Raw genomic sequence first — 13,017 nt, forward strand, 5'->3', positions numbered from 1 at the left:
CATTCATTCATTGCCGCAATTTTCTCCCTTCCCACCCCTCCCAACCAGCTCGCTTCCCCCTCCGAAGAGAGAAAAAAGGAAAAAAAAAATTTAAAAAATTCCTTCATTAGTATACAATTCCCATGTCCCTTCCCCCCACCCCTTTGTTTTCTTGATGTTGAGTTTCAATCCATATAGGAGGCTGCAATCCTTGACCTGCAGCAAGTGCTTCAGGTCCTCCTCCGTTTCAGCAAGCAGGGTTGTGTCATCTGCATAACACAGGTTCCACCAATCCTGATGCCACATTCCTCCCTGTACAGCCCACTGTCTTGGATGATCTGTTCTGCATATAGATTGAAAAGGTATGGAGACAAAACACATCCCTGATGGACTCCTTTCTTGATTCTGAACCATCCAGTGTCTCCCTGTTCTGTTCTGACGACTGCCTCTTGGTCCAAGTATAGGTTTCACATTAGCACAAGATTGGTAATAATGGCATGCTGGTGGGAGGGAACTTACTTACACACACACATACACACACACCCCCTTCACTCAGTCTCCCTCTCCCGCCTTCCTCCCTCCCTCTCTGCTGCACTCCATCTAAAAAATTTTTAATTTAACAAGTGTGGCCCAAGAATCTTCACTTCCACTAAGTCCCCTGTTAATTCCTTTTTGTGTGTGTATATGTACCATCAAACTGGATTTGACTGGTACAGGAGGAGATTGTCCCTCCTTCTCCAGCAGATCATCTGGTAGATTAAAACCTCACACCTCTGGGCCTTGTTAATTCTTGATGCTGCTCGTCCTGAGGCCAGATCCTAAAAACCCTTGGATAAGAACACCCAAAAAACACTGTGCAGCATTTTTATACCACTAAAACCCCAAACCTTGCCTAAGCCTTCAAGCTATTCTTACACACAGCAACCACCTCTACATTTGCAACAGAGCACATAGCCACGACTTTATACTTAAGAAACTCAACTATGATAGAGCCGATTCTGACTTGGTGCCATGCCAGTGAATTTCTGAGGCTGTAATTCTTACAGCAGGAGACTGTCCAATTGTTCTCCCACAAAGCTGCTGGAGGATTCAAACCACTGGAGACATGCAGTAAGAAGCACAACACGCCTCTAAACCCGCCACCAGAGTGAGCTCCTTTATCAGTAAGCCCCAATGACCTGGCCAGGGGGACTGCAAAACAGAACCAGAAAACGGACTGCCCGTCACTGACGTGCTGCATCAAGAAAACATCAGGCTTTTTTTTAACAGGCAATCTTCCAAACATTTTTCTTTTTATGTGAGAAATCTAATTTTAAGGAATTGAAACATTAAGCCAAACAGGTAAAGGAGTAAAATCCCTAGTGGGTAGTTTACCTTGAGTTCAGGAGAGTAAGATGTTCTGCCATTAGTTTCCTTAAAGTTACTTCAAAGTAGACTCATTTACCATCTGCTTTTCTACTGATAGAGTCCAAATCTTTTCAGAGTGGATACTAAAGATCAAGTTTCATTACAATCAAACATACCTATAATAAATTACCAAGCCCAGTTTATTTTTTCAAATAATAAAAACTTTGTTAACAATCATAAATCGTTTACAACAGTCCTCTGAATTCACAAAAAAAATTTGCAATGATTGAGTTAACAGTTTCTGCAAGTACTACATTTTTTCCAAAGTCAGTCATAACCACTGCTGTTGAGTTGGTTCCAACTCATAGGAACCCTCCATTAGGTTTCTGAGGCTGTAGTCTGAGCAGCTTAATGAATCTGAACTGCTGCTGACCTTATAGTCATTAGCCTAATATATTATGTATTATGCCATGAGTTACCCTCAAACTCACAGAAAAATCACCTCAAATCCATGAATTTTTTACTTCTCCAGTCCTAAATCAACAAAGGGATCAGAATGTGTATATATATTCTGACAGCTCTGGTAGCACAGTCTGTAGGAAGCTGTACGGCTTACCCAAAGGCAGTGTCTCTATGGTAGTTTGAATCCACAGGTGGCTCTGTGGGAGAAAGAGAGGCAATCTTCTCCCATGGAGAAGGAGCCTCTGAAAACCCCCTGGAGGGTCAGTTCTCAGTCATGTCCCACTCAACAGCAATGACTCTGACTGGCTGTTTATAAGATAGATTTCTAAAAAAAAAAAAAAAAAAAAGATAGATTTCTACTGTGGTGATAATTGTATGTTCTTAAATGGATCAACCTCCTGGCACTCCTGACATCAGCAGTCAGGAAATCAGAAGACTAATTGCACTAGGTAAATCTGCTGTCAGGATTCTCCAGAGTGCTGAGGAGCAACAATGTCCATCCAGAGACTAAGGTGTGCCTGATCTAGGCCACAGTTTTCACAATTACTTGCTATGCATCAGAGAGCTGGAAAATGACTAAAGGATGATAGAAGAATCAATGCCTTTGCATTGCAGTGCTGAGGGGAGTCTTGAACATAACATGGTCTGCCAAGAGAACAAAGAGATATGTCCTGGAGAGGGTGAAACCAAGTTGTTGCCTGATCTTGAAGCTCTGTCTCACATACTTTGGGCATGTTTCCAGGAGGGACCAGTCCTTAAAGGAGGACATCAAGCTTGGAAGGGTGGAGAGTCAGTGCAGGAGAGGAAGACCCCGAATGAGATGGACTGACACAGTAACTGAGGTAATAGGGGTGGGGATGTTGGAGACAGTGATATAGGACAAGGTTCAGAGCTGCTGTTCATAGGGTCACTATGAGTAAGTAGCAAGTGACTTGATGGCACATAACAACAACCGGATTAAAAAGACATTTTAAGGCAAAACGGGTTTTTTAAGAAAATTAAAGTTAAAAAGCTATGTTACTATGAAAGAAATTTAAGGAAGAGACATTCAGAATGTTAATGAGTGGCCTGTTGAGTAGAAGCAATACTTTTATGAAGAGGCTGCTTATGAAGAAAAAATTAACTAGCTGCACAAGTCCAAAGACGCTGGCCAACTAAAACCAGGTTCTGGTTAGGAAAAACTGGCACTCAAACTAAAATGTACAGAGTGTAAAATATACATTAAGTTTAGAAAACTTGATACAAGGGGAAATAAAGTTAAAAAAAATCCCAATTTTTTGTTGATTTCATGTTTAAAAGATATTTTGGGGCGAGCTCTGGTGGCCTCGTGACAGGAAACTGCACTGCAATCCCAGAGGTATGCGGTTCAAATCCACCAGATGCTCTGCTGAAGGAGGAGGAATAATCGCCTCCTGTACCAGTCAGATCCAATTTGACGGTACACACATAAAAAAATTTTTTTTTTAAAAAAAACACACGGTATTTTGGATATGCTGTGTTGAATAATATCCCATATTAGTAAAATTTCACCTGCTCTTAAATTTTTTAAATGTGCCTGTCAGAAATGTTTTTCTACACGTAACTTAAAGAACAAAAACAAATTATATACATAATAAATGATGTATGTGGTTTGCATTACTTTTCTATTGGACAGTCCTGGTCTACTCCAATTTTTGTTAAGCTGACCTGCAATCATCCTCTTTTTTTTTTTGTGAGGACCTGAAAAACCTGTAGAAAACGATATGTAACAGTAAATGACCCTGAAGGTAGACAGCACAGCTGCCATGAGCAAGGATCCTTGATCCTGGCCTGTTAGAGACACACAAAGGGCTCACTCTTTGCTTTCTCTTCTAATCATCATTTTTCTTCCAATTAAGTATATGTCTATCTACACCAGTGGCCACACAAATAAACATCCTGCACAGTTAAAATCATTACAAATTGTTATTAACTGTATCAGAATCCGTAACACTAAGAAGAACTGAATTTAAGGTCTCTGAATATGAAAATAATTTTCAATCATCCCATCACCCATAGCTCCAAAAACTTATTCTTAAGGGACACAACCCAAAAAGACCAGAGGGAGGAGGACTTCAAGGAAACGACTTGTTGTTGTTGTTGTTATGTGCCGTTGAGTCGTTTCCGACTAATAGCGACCCTATGCACAACAGCCCTAAACCCTGCTCTATCCTGCGCCAACCGCACTGCCTCTGACACACCCCCCGATTACCCCAGTCACCGAATCAATCCATCTCATAGAGGGTCTTCCCCTCCTGCGCTGTCCCTCCACCCTCCCAAGCATGATGTCCCTCTCCAAGGACCCGTCCCTCCTGGCAACATGTCCAAAGTATGTCAGACGAAGCCCCAGAATCCTTGCCTCCAAGGAGTAGCCTGGTTTAATCCTCTCTAAGATAAATCTGTTTGTTTTCCTGGCAGTCCAGGGTACATTCAGTACCCTTCTCCAGCACCACAGCTCAAAAGCATCCACTCTCCTTCTGTCCTCCCTAGTCACTGTCCAACTCTCTGATGCATAACAAGCGATTGCAAATACCATGGCCTGTATCAGGCGCACCTTAGTCTCCAGAGAGACACTGTTGCTTCTGAGTACTTTAGAGAGGTCCCTAACAGCAGACTTTCCCATCGCGATACACTTTTTGATTTCCTGACTTCTGGTGCCAAGAGTGTTGACTGTGGAGCCGAGCAAACTGAAGCTGTGAACAATCTCAATCTCTTCGTCATCCATCCTGATGCTGCCAATTGGTCCAGTGGTGAGAATCTTTGTCTTCTTGACATTGAGCCTCAGTCCATACTGAAGGCTGCAGTCCTTGACCCTTCGCAGCAAGTGCATGAGGTCCTCCTCAGTTTCAGCAAGCAGGGTTGTGTCATCTGTATAACAGAGATTGTTAATAGACCCTCCACCAATCCTGATGCCACAATTCTCCTCATAGAGCCCAGCCTCTCGGATAATCTGCTCTGCATACATGTTGAAAAGGTATGGAGACAGGATGCATCCCTGGCATACACCCTTCCCAATTTTGAACCATGCAGTGTTACCCTGCTCTGTTCTGACTACTGCCTCTTGGTCCAAGTATAGGTTTCGTATTAGCACAATTAAATGACTTAAGCACATTAAAAATCAGCTCAGTATCTTTGAGTGATTACAGTGACTTTTCAAATACATAGGTAAAATTCCAGAGGACAGAGCTGCTTCCCAGAGCCACCAGTGTTGTAGCTTTAGCCTCCATCAGCCTCTACTGCAGTAATGCCGAAACCCAGCAAGATTTCTCATCCTAACACAGAAGCCCCTTCAGAACAGGGTCTCCACTGGCAGCAACACAGTATTGACAGCAAATGACCAGCAGTATTATGAAGCAGATAAAGGTGTTGACGACTTTTTTCTCTTAAAAAGAACATGTCAATTGAAGTCATAAAAAGTTTTCTCTTCAGAATGGTAAAAAAAAAAAGAGAGGGCACATCTTTAGTAGTTTCTTCACCCCTACTAGGCAGGGTTCAAAATTCCTTATAGCTCCTAATTTGGCTAGATCCTCATTAGTTTGCACTGCCAGACCTTTGTAGTCAGAGAGGACACCAAGAACACTGACTGGTGGAGAATAGAAAGAGGAAATCGCTTTACTACTCACTCCTGCCGCTACTGATCATGTGACTGACCACTGTTGTTATATGTGCTGTAGAGCTGCTTGCGACTCATACCTGCTGCTTGCTACCCTACATACAAGAGCCCTAAACCCTGCTCTATCCTGTGCCAACCTTACTGTCTCTTACACACCTACCCCCAATGCCCCAGTCACTGAATTAATCCATGTCATCGAGGGTCTTCCTCTCCTGCGCTGTCCCTCCACCCTCCCAAGCATGATGTCCCTCTCGAAGGACTGGTCCCTCCTTGCAACATGTCCAAAGTATGTCAGACGGAACTTCAGAATCCTTGCCTCCAAAGAGCAGCCTGTTTTCACCTTCTCCAGGACGAACCTGTTTGTTCTCCTACTGACCATTAGGCTTTCAAAAAAACCTATAATGCAAAAAAACTACACTAAACAGAAGAATGAAATGTTTACTTTTTCAAGCTCTTTTCTTATAAGCAGAAACAATATAACCGCAAACCTGAGGAACCACCTATTTTAGCATACTTTAACACAGGTAGATTTGTCGTGAGATTATCAGAATAATAATAGTTCAAGGAAAATATTATAGGAAAAACATACTGCTGGATAGAATTATAAGTCATAAAAAGCAGGTGTGTGTATGTGTGCAAATATTGCCAAAAACATTAAAATACTTACATAATTACTGTCACAAAATATAAACTTCAAGAACACAGCCTATACAATAGGGAAGCATTTACTTGCCAATGTGTTTCAAATCCACTGATTATTATCATCTCACAGCAAGGGTCAACAGCCTGGGGCAGATAGTGTACAATGACCGAATGGTATTTAGGTAGGCAGTCCATAAACATTCACTGACTGAATGGACCTGAAAATTTACAGTACAATTAAGATATAGAACTCATGGCAGGTTAATCTGAAATCAGGCAGAGGGAGGACAAAAGAGTACCCAGTGGCCAGCCTCAGTCCATTCCCCTAGGAGTCAGTTTCCCAAGTCATGTTTGCCCTTCATCCCTTATTCATTCCTCCACTCCTTATGAACCTACCAGTTCTAGACAAGTTTCAGGTCCTCTTTCCCACAATCTCCCTCTCTCTTAATCAGATAAAAACAGAATATTTTTCAATTCCATTTTTTAAACTAGTTTTAGTCTACCAAACCATTGTTTCAGACAAGCATTAACATACATAATCACAATAATTCACAGGCCCAGAGAATGTGCTTGGTAGGGAGCTATCATGGTAAGCATAACACTTGACCTAACCCTCAAGTAGTTTGCTTGTGGGGTGAGAAAATGAAGCAGACAAGCACAGAATTTTATTTTTAAAAATGCCTGAGAATAAGCAGCAGTGCTACTAAAATGACCCTTTATATTGCTGAACAGAAGGAGAGAGACATTCTTAAACAAAATACCAACTAGACACAGCACGATACACCTGCGACTATTTTAACAGTCAACTCATTTGGCTGGCGTTCTTAAGAGACACTTTAGTAAAAATTATCTTACAGCTGTAAAGGCCGGATTTTACGATACCAGGAAGAGGGAAAAAGAGAAAGAAAACCCATATAACTGAGCAAACCTAATTAGTCAAGATGTCAAGAGGCTTCACCCACTTACTGCCCTGTCCCTCCCAGCTGAAGGTGACACAACTGACCTACTTTTGTGATGTTCAGGTTTGTCTTTTTCCCTAGAAGCAGGGGTAGGTTTACAGGGGGTCATCCATACATTCTCAACAGTCCCTGTGATTTGGGTTGGCACTGTGACCATAGGAGAAACGAGACCAATTAGCCGTTTACAAAAACTGAACTGAACTATAACTCCACTTCATTACTATTCACAATGACAACTAAAAATCCATTCCATGTTTATTGGAAACCATTACTATTAAAGTTCTTAAGGTGGAGGTGGATGCTCAGGAGGGAGGGAGTAGGAATGGCACCAAGGAAGGTACCTAGGAAGACAACTCACCTGCTGCCCATTTCTCAGACACCACGGGTCACCCACATGGCCAGCCTCCAGGACATCAGGCAGGAGAGCTGGTTTTCCATTCCTGACTCCCTGTAGCTACAAATCCTTTCCAAGCTTAATACCAAGCTTTCCTTGGTCTTCCAGTTCTCACCATCACAAGAACACTCTCCTTTTTCTGACCACTCTTTTCCCAAATAGTCCAGGTGGAAAAGGTCTTACTCACACTCGCCAAAATGAATCAGAATATGGTTAATACATAAACCTTACATAAATCTAAAGTTCTCTGACTTGTAGACGTCTTGAGGGTGATCACCTCGTTCCTCCTCACTTTTCTTTAGTAATTTCAGTGACTGAAAACACCATACCCTCCCTATCATTTCAAGGAAATGTAAACCATCATGGCCCTGGTATAACACTAGAACACGAAATTTACCTTTTTTAGACAAAGAATTTTATTATAAATAGCACTCTACCTCAACTTACAGATACGAAATGTAGAAAATTGCTCACATGAATTCCTAAAATTCATGAAAGCCCAGTACAATATTATATATTATTATATATTATATAATTTAAAAAATATAAACAAAAATACCTTATTTCCAGACTAATCCAATGATACCTAAACATTCATCAAAAAAGGTTTTTTTTTTTAAAAAAAAAAAAAGCTGAGCAAGTTTTACATAGTAGATATTATAAAGCTGATGTTTAAAAATAAAGTTATAAAGGACTGAGAAATTTGTAATACTGACCCAAAGCCACCAGGCTTAAAGCTAAGGTGTCTGTGAGCACATTTCAGAAGTTGTCCTGACTGTATTCTGCTACCAACCTGGATTATAACCTTTTGACTTCCTTCCCACCCCCCACCCCAAAGTTATGACTCAAATGTCTTTCTTTTTAAATGTTTTAGCAAGTAGTATTTAAGTACTGCAAACCAGAAGTTCCTTCTGTGAAAAAAAAAAGTTCAATATCATTAAACAAGTTTGCTTGAATTCTTCAAATTATGATATTAAAAGGAATGTCTTCAAAATAAAATCCTCAATTTAGAAGAGAAGGGAAATGATATTTTACAATATTTCAGCTTAGGGAGCTCTGGTGGACTAGTGGTAAGGAGTTGGGCTACACAAGAAAAAGATGGGCAAACTCATCCCTTACGATTTACAGCCTCTGAAAATGCTGGAAGATCAGCTATAAGATGGTTCCAACTTGAAAACAGATAACAACAATAACAATCTACCTCAACTTAGACATAAGCAAAGTCAAAATATGGAGACACAGGCTTCAGAATTAAAGAAGATGAAAAATATGATATATTTCTTTTTTGAAATTGCGGTCTGGATGTAGATTCTTACATTCTTAATTTTCACTGAAAAAAGTGAAATTCATGATTTATTGAAACGGAAAACATCTTAAGAATGCCATAATCTTCTGGCAAATTAAAGTAAAATAAATAATAAAACAACATGATCTTTTTTAATGAAAGTCAAAAGGCACACGACCACATTAAAATCTCATAATAATTGCCAATGCTGGACTTGCTTCCCCAAATCCCCAAAACAAAACTACTACATTTCACTCTGCAACTGTCTATGTGTTTTAAGTGCTATCATTTTTTGGGGGAAGAAAAATTTAACTCTATTAACAAGAGTGGTATAACTTCAGAAAGTCAGAACTAAGCAGAGTAATGGCCTCCCTGGGAAATTTGAAAATAAACCGCATTAGAAAATTCTGAGAATACCATAGTAATATGACCAAATGTCCTTTTAGCCCTCGTAATTTTTCCATACTGAAAATGTTTTTTTTTTTAAAGTTGGAATTATATATCAGTTAAAGATTGTGACTCTCCAGAAATCTCCCAAAGTTAAGACTGCATTCAAGAAAAAAGTGTTTGAAATCAGTAATTTAATTATTTGAAGAATTACTTTAAAGAAACGTTATTTTGTCATGAATGTGTTTTCCCTTTTTTTCTGGCACATCACAAGGACTTCAGGGGAGGAGCTGTGTCTCACTCATTCATCCAGCACCCCTTGTAACCTAGCTGAGAGTCTTACATAGTAGCACCTGAAAAAAAAAACAACTGTTAAATCATTAAAGGGTATAAGATTATTAAATATACCATAGACTGCTAAGAGAACATATAGGTCTGTACTGGAGAGGGTGAAACCAAGTTGCTCCTTGAAGGCAAGGATTCTGAAGCTTTGTATGACACACTTTGAGCATGTTGCAAGGAGGAACCATTCCTTAGAGAGGGACATCCTGCTTGGAAGGGTGGTGGAGGGACAGTGCAGGAGAGAAAGACCCTGGATGAGAGGGACTGACTCAGTGACTGGGGGAAAGGGGATAGGTGTGTCAGAGAAAATGAAATCTGGCTCAGTGTTGCACACAAGTAGTGTCACTATGAACTGGAGTCAACTTGACAGCCGATAACAACAACAAGAATTAGAAGTTAGAATATCCTAATGCCAAGAAATCTATTGGGTTCCAGCTCATGGAACAACAGAATCATTGAGTAATTAGATAAGTGCTTTCCCTCCTTTAATTTGCAACTACTAAACGGAGGGTAAAACTTTGAGTAGAATATTTATATTTAAACGTATTTTACATAAAGTATGACAGAGAAAAAACCTGATAAATATTCTTTAACAAATAAAATAAATGGTTTCACTATGTAGGACTAGATGGTGAACATAAAGAGACTAGACACTAAATGTAAATATATTTAACGTATGAGTATTACAAGAGTAATTCAAAGAGGCTCTGGAATTCTGACTCGTAAAGTCAGAACAGAGAGAGGACTTACTTGAAGTTGGGCACTGCCATCTCTGGAATCCTTGGGTGCTAAACAGTAACTCTGGCTACCAACTGGAAGGGTACAGATCTGTCTCCTCGGAAGACCTGGCGTTCTACTTCTGGAAAACCAGGCGCTGTAGATACTCCTGAACACAGTCCCACCCTGCTGTTCATGGAATCACCAAGTCAGAATGGACTTGATGGCAATGCTTTGGTCCTGCCCTCTCTGCTCAGACAGGATCTGTAAAGACGGGGCACACTTTTACATCAGTTGACAAAGAGTGGATGGAAACAGAGGAAAGCAAGAGCTGGTGAAGTCCATGGACTCACTTCCAAGCCCATTATTTGCACTCCCCAAAAGGCATGAGGAAACATAAGCACAGCGAGCCCTTTCTGGACTATGACAAACAGTTCCATTTTCAACTCTCTAAATTCTAGAATAAGAGTGCACAAACTAAAGGCCTCAGGCCAACATGCACTGCTTATTTATTTTTTTTTATGGCACTCAAATTAATAGTTTCTGTACGTCTAAATGATGAGAAGGGAGGTCAAAGGAAGAATCAGATTGTGACATGTGAAAAGTCAATGAAATTCTAGTACAACGTCTACAAATAAAGTTTAACTGGCCACATTCATCCATTTACTGCTCTACATGGCTGCTTTCAAACTACAACTGGCCTTACAGTTCAGAAAACCTAAAACATTTACTAGTTGGCCCTTTTTCTAGAACATTTGCAGGCTCCAGAGGGAGAGGGTTCCTCAAGGTTCCTGGTCACATCCCCCCTTCCTGGAGTCAGTCCGCTATTCCACAAAGCAGACTATAAGCGCAATAGATGGCCATCTTGGGCAGTTTTTTAGCCCTTACTGCTGCCCAGAGTTGCATCTCTGTGGCTGATCAGAGAGGGCACAAGCAGAGAGCAACAAATGACAAGCACATGGAAAGCCCACAAGAAAACAGGATGCCAGCACCACTATTACAGGCAGTACAACTCAGACCTTTCACCAGACTACTCCACTCAGTTCTGGGTCAGACTACAGAAAGGAAACAAGGGGAACTTTAGAAAATTTGGAGGTGGATGGATGGACAATTAAAAGAGCTCAAAAAGCCTATTGCTAAATAGATGCTTTTAAAAAAGCCACGATGAACTATAATCATTAGGTTGTCAAACTCTTCATTTGCTCATATTCCTTCATATTCCAACAGGTCAAATTTTACTGACAAAAAATATTAGACGGTCTGAACTAATATTCTACAAAACATATATAATGACTTAAAGGCAATTCTAAATGAGACCACCATCTTGTCTGAGGTCATAAACTATATCCTTAAAGATAATCACTGTATTAGAAATCTCAACATATGTATTATAGAAATGGTCTTTTTGCAGAAACATCTGGCATTAATATAAGTACAGAAAATGTGTTCGTGTACTAAAGTCCAGCAACGTTAAATAACTAAAAGGTAATGCAAATTTCATAATCACATGTCTTTCAACAGGACTAAATAGGAGAAAATGGGTTTTAATTACAGGATTTATGGTACATTCAAGATGTTGCAATTGTGAAACTTTATAATAGCACTAAGAGGCTACCAAGGTTAAAAGAATCTTATTCCCAGGACACTATTCAACTAGAATAGTCAATCTGGAACTATCTAGATGTGTTCCTGAAGCAACAAGAAAGAGCTCAGTAAGTTCTCAAAGAACCTTCTTTTATGGGCAGAAGTCTGTAATTTCCCTGTGAGTAAGAGCCTGCAGTCATTACTCACTTTCAGTTTGACTTGATGGCAAGTCGATACACACAAATGACTACAGGTCAAGATAAAACCCTAATATTACAAATTAAAATTTGATTAAACCTCTTTCAAATTACAGAAAGAGTAGATAGATTACTACTAAGTAGATAAAATGGGGAAAATGAAAGTTGGCTTTCAAATACTTCCCACATTTCTAACGATAAGAAATAACCTTATTTCAGAATGCTGAACACGTGTACACAGTAAATGCCCAATACAATTCATCATACAGAAAATAAAGTGTATTTCCGTTTAGTTTTGAAACTTTTGAAAATAGGATTCTGGACACAAAATCTTTAGAGTTAATCTCTACACTGCAAATAGTAAAGCAAATTCCGAAGCTTGCTTAGATAGAATTGAAATCAATCTATTATTCACCAAAAAATTCTAAAATATATTATTTCTGTAAAGGCACCATCCTTCACTGCATGAAGTCCATCTCAAACTGACTCGCTAAACTTTCTTCCCTCCTACAACACCTATAAGAGGGTTTAAGTACACATACTTTCATGCTGCTTCTACAATCTTGCGTCAATCTTCCGGGACAAACTTTTCTCCTAGTCTTTTAATACTTTTTAAAGACCTGTAGTAGTGAGACAAAGAAAGCACACCCCCTCCCCCTTTCCTAAACCATATGGCAGTAAATGGAAGTTAACTTATTCCTGACCAGCACCACGCCTGACACCGGCCCTGAACCCGTCTCTTTGTGCCCTGGGACTGCGGCAGAGGGGTCGGCTGGTCTGCAACTGGACCCCAACCAGGTTTCAGCTCGCACAACCACGTCCCACCCGACCTCGGCGCGGTCACCTCCCGGACCTGGTGGCAGGGCTGAGCCGGCGGCTGCGGGCTCAAGCTGGCCGAGGGAGCCCGGTTCTGGAAGGGTGGCCGGGCGCGGAGCCTGCTGCCGCGGTCGGGCCGGATCCGCCCGGGAACTTGGCTACCCGAGCCCCGGGACGCGCCGAGGCCTAGCCGCGAGGCCGGGCGGGAGGGCGACGGCAGGGCTTCCCGTCCCCAGCGCCGGCCGCACAGCCTTCCTGACCGGCCCGGGGTCGCT

Source organism: Elephantulus edwardii, unplaced genomic scaffold, assembly GCF_000299155.1.
Source record: "Elephantulus edwardii isolate Elephantulus edwardi_28Jun2011 unplaced genomic scaffold, EleEdw1.0 scaffold00283, whole genome shotgun sequence".
NCBI lineage: Eukaryota > Metazoa > Chordata > Mammalia > Macroscelidea > Macroscelididae > Elephantulus > Elephantulus edwardii.